We start from the raw sequence: 4,135 nt of genomic DNA on the forward strand, positions 1-4,135 counted from the left end.
AGCACCCTGTCCACATCAGCTGGATAGGACCTGGTTTTCCTCGGATTTCCTATCAGAATTTTCAAAATATTCTTCCAGTTCTGTGGTGGATGTTCCCTTCAGGCTTTTTCTAAGATCCTGTGTCCTGAGTTTCAGCACAGCTGAGCAGCCACCCCATGGGGGGGGGGGAGCTGGGTTTCATTTTCCCATTCATGTGACACCTGTGGTAGGCATGCCAGGGCCCTGGTGTGGAGCTCCACATGGCAGGTGTCCAGTCCCACTTCCCCTTTTCAGAACAGGGTCCAAGAGACACCACCTGGGTCTATGTGATGGCAGCCTGGCCTCTGCAGCAGTCTCCCCTCAAGGGCTGTGACTGTGTCCGGCCATGTTCTGGTCCATTATCTCTTTTGACCTGTAGGAGGTACCCTTATTTCCCCATTTAACTGGGGGGATATCATCTAAAGAGTTTTCTCACCTAGGTCCCAAAGCCAGCAAGGTCCTTAAATAGCTACATCATTTTAACTTTCCAAACCTCAGCTTCTTTGTGTAAAAGAATGAAGTTAATAATGATCCCTACCTCCTGGGCTGCCATTAGATAAGATGAGATCATGCACACACAAGCTCTGGGCCTTTGTCTGCCTGGAAACACACTTCTTCCATCATCACAATGGTTTCCACTTGTGTCTTCCCTCCTGTGTGTGAGGTAGGGCCCCCATATCCCCTCACCAACAATACATTTTCTCAGCTCTTAGAGGATGAAATTCCTAACTACTTGCAATGAACCTCTATCATAGTATAAATTCAAATACATCATGGCATAACTGAAATCAATAACCCTTGATCGCCATGCTGCAAGCTTTTAATGCCATCCATCTCCCAAACAGCAGCTGCAGTGGACCCAGCCCCAGGCTGTGTAAATGCTGGGATGATACTCAAACTTCTCAGTCATTCAGAAATCAAATAGTAGATGAGATTCTACTCTGTGCCAGTTGTATTAGTCAGAGTTCTCTAGTGAAACAGAACCTATAGGATACACAGAGAGAGAGAGTTGAGAAGGGATTTATTGTGAGAATCACCTGTGAGCAGGGAGGGTAAGAAGCCCTGGATGATGTGGCTTTCAGTCCAAGGCCAAAAACCAAGAACCTGGAAGCACTGGTGTAAGGCCCAGAGCCTGAATACCCAAGATCCTGGGGTTCTTATGTTTGAGGATAGGAGAAGCTGGATGTCCTAGATCTAGAAGAGAAACAATCATCTTCCTTTACCCTTTTGTTCTCTCTAGACCAGCAGTTCTCAACCTGTGGGTCGCAACCCACAGGAACTATATTAAAGAGTTGTGGCATTAAGAAGGTTGAGAACCACTGCTCTAGACCCTCAGTAGATTAGAAGATGCCTATCCACACTGGGGAGGGTGGGTCTTCTTAACTCAGTCACTGATTCAAATGCTAATCTCTTCTGGAAACACCCTCACAGACATACTTAGAAACATTTTGTCAGCTATCTGGGTATCCCATAGCCCAGTTCAGTTGACACATAAAATTAACCATCACACCAGGCAATGAGCTAGGACTTGGAAAGGCATAGCTAAGGAGGGCAACAATTTGCCATCCTGCTAGCAGACAAGAAACAAACTCACACAGATAATTACATAATGGAGTCAGTAGCAAGTGCAACAAAAGAAAAATGTCTCTGCTAAAAGTTGCGCTAGGTACTAAGATAAACCCCAACATGACCTGCAGGATTATGGGCTATGATTTTCACCCCTCCCCAAGTGGCTGTGTTGCCACATCAGCTCCAAAAGGGAAAGAATCTGGCTGAGTATTAGTAGATGAGGTCATTCCAGGAATGTAATTTTGAGTTTCTTTAGGAAACCATGAAAATCTGGATTGAAAACTCTAAGCCTGGATATTACAAGCCAGGGCATATCCCAGGCACTTGTTTTTTTTCCTGCTAGCTATCCAGTCATGAGCGACAGACAAAGGAGTGTGTTTGAGGATGTTTTCTAGGGGGAAAGAAGCAATCACAAAAACAGATCCAAAGGGACATGGCAACATAGGGTGGTTTTGAGTATTTCTCCTTCTGTTTGGGAAGCCTTCCTAGGTTGCTATTCTCTCACTTACAGGTGATGGTTGGGGCAAAGGGACATCCTTCAGAGACCTCAGACCCCCTATATCCCCTAAGAAGAATCGTTAAACCCTCTCTCTCTAATCCCTGCTCTTGTGGAGCAGTGAAGGCCCAACAATGCTTTTAAATATTGTGAATACGTCCTAAACGTGGCGTTTCCTGACTCACTGTAGAGTCAATAATTTCCAGTTTAAACTGGAGCTTGTTAAACTTTCTTCCAGCTGATGTCATTACTGAGCGAAGTCTCAGCTGGTTAAGCTGGAGCAAACAATTCTTGGACAACAGGTTTATGTCAGAATCCTGCAGCTGTGATGGAGAAATGTCAATGTCAAGACGAGGTCCTTGAGAGGGAAGTGAGACTGTTGAGCACCAAAGAGCCTGCCCACGGCAGGTCAGCCTCTAGACCCAATGCAGAGCATCCCAGCCTCCTGCTGCCCACTGTGCGCATCCCGGCTCGAGGGCCAGTGCCTCACAGATTCCTCATGTGGATCCAAGCCCGAGTGATGCCCCCAGACAGAGGCAATGCAGCAGAACATCTGGACGCATGGGTATAAGCGGGAGTGGCAGCCAGGGCAGAGTCAGGGAGAATAACTTCTCGAACTTCCCAGGAAGAAGCAGGTTGATGCGCAGCAGCTTCCTCTGACTTACAAGTAACCCAGGGAGAGGGAGACAGTGCTGAAACTTGGCCATGTTAATATAAGACGCATCATTCCTTATCCTCACTCCTATTTCTCCAAATCAGGATTGTAGGGCCGAGTGAGTTAGTTCTGCAGACTGTCATAAGCAATTGAGGGAAAGAGCAGCACTGCTGACGATACTCCTCCAGTCATGAAACAGTAATTATGAGCGTGTGCTGGGAGCTGTCCCACACTCAGAGAGGAGCATTTCAGAGCAGACAGGCAATAAACAACTAAATAATTAAAACATGCAGTATGTGAGGGAATGTGAAGGGTTTTGAAGAAAAGTAAAGCAGAAAGGAGGATAGAGATCACAGAAGACAGGAAGCAAGTTCCCACGTGTGGTCAGGGAAGGCCTTCCTGAGAAGCTGTCATCTGTGCAAAGACCGGGGCAGGAGGGGTCCAGCACCTTGGCCTGGAGCAGGAGCTGGTCAGGGAAGCCTGAGGCGGAGCACCCTGGATCATCTCAGGAGCAGGAAGGCCACAGAGCTGCCTGCCCTGGAGGCAGTTGCGGTAGGGAGGGAGCAGGGCAGGGCAGTCAGGGTCTTGCAGGGCAGTTGGAGATGTGCAAAGAACTCATGGGTGTTTGGAGCAGATGGCTGACATCCCCTAATCTGCTTTAACAAGACCATTTTGGTCAACTTATTGGCAGCCAAGCCATTTTTTAGATCTAGTGAACAGAAGTCTGACTTGAATTACCAAGACAAAGTCACAGGCCCTGAGCTCCCAAACTATCAGGCCAGCTCTCAACCCAGAATCCCTGGCAGGACGTCATTGCACTGGTACTTGCCAAAAGTATAGATGCTTTGTCTTCCTCCCATCTTTCCCCAAAGGGATGGTGGCCACTCTCTCCATCATGCAAGGGAACTAATCAGACTTTTCAGGGATTACTAGACGCTGGCTATGAACTGACACTAAGTCCTAGAAACCCGAAACGTCTCAGTGGCCCACTAGTCATAGCAAGGGCTTTGGGGGAGTTGGGTGATTGTGCAGGTTTAAGTAAGGCTCACCTTGTAGGGAACCCAGTGGGTCCTCGATTTCTCTTTTGGTCATTTTCCTGGTTCCCAAATTCACATTCAGCAAAGAGCAGAATCCCCAGACCTGTGGAGTGAATGCTGTTATCATAGGAAAGGCCAAGGGGAAGGGCCAGAACTGCCTTCCCAGGAAGATAACAGACCAAGTATGGCACCCACTCCTGGAGGGACCGCAGAGGCTAGAACCACCATTGAGGACTGGGAGGATGCAAGGGTGGGATCCCCACTGCATCCTCATTCAACTCACCTCTTTAGCCTGTGGGAGAGAGACAGCTCCTGGAGAACTGCAGTGGGTGATCACAAAGTTACCCAGGTGAGAACTGC

General features: G+C 48.1%; 1 long non-coding RNA gene across 1 annotated transcript; it reads right to left on the reverse strand.

Annotated features, from left to right (window-relative positions):
* Positions 1-878: 878 nt before the first annotated feature.
* LOC105887543 lies at positions 879-4,114 on the reverse strand. The gene is made up of 3 exons (XR_001161515.2): positions 4,059-4,114; positions 3,788-3,878; positions 879-1,212 (listed from the first exon to the last, which is right to left on the reverse strand). It is a non-coding gene; the product is annotated as an uncharacterized LOC105887543 (long non-coding RNA).
* Positions 4,115-4,135: the final 21 nt, after the last annotated feature.

Source organism: Otolemur garnettii, unplaced genomic scaffold (genome assembly GCF_000181295.1).
Source record: "Otolemur garnettii isolate 467f Iridium unplaced genomic scaffold, OtoGar3 scaffold00092, whole genome shotgun sequence".
NCBI classification, from domain to species: Eukaryota; Metazoa; Chordata; class Mammalia; order Primates; family Galagidae; genus Otolemur; species Otolemur garnettii.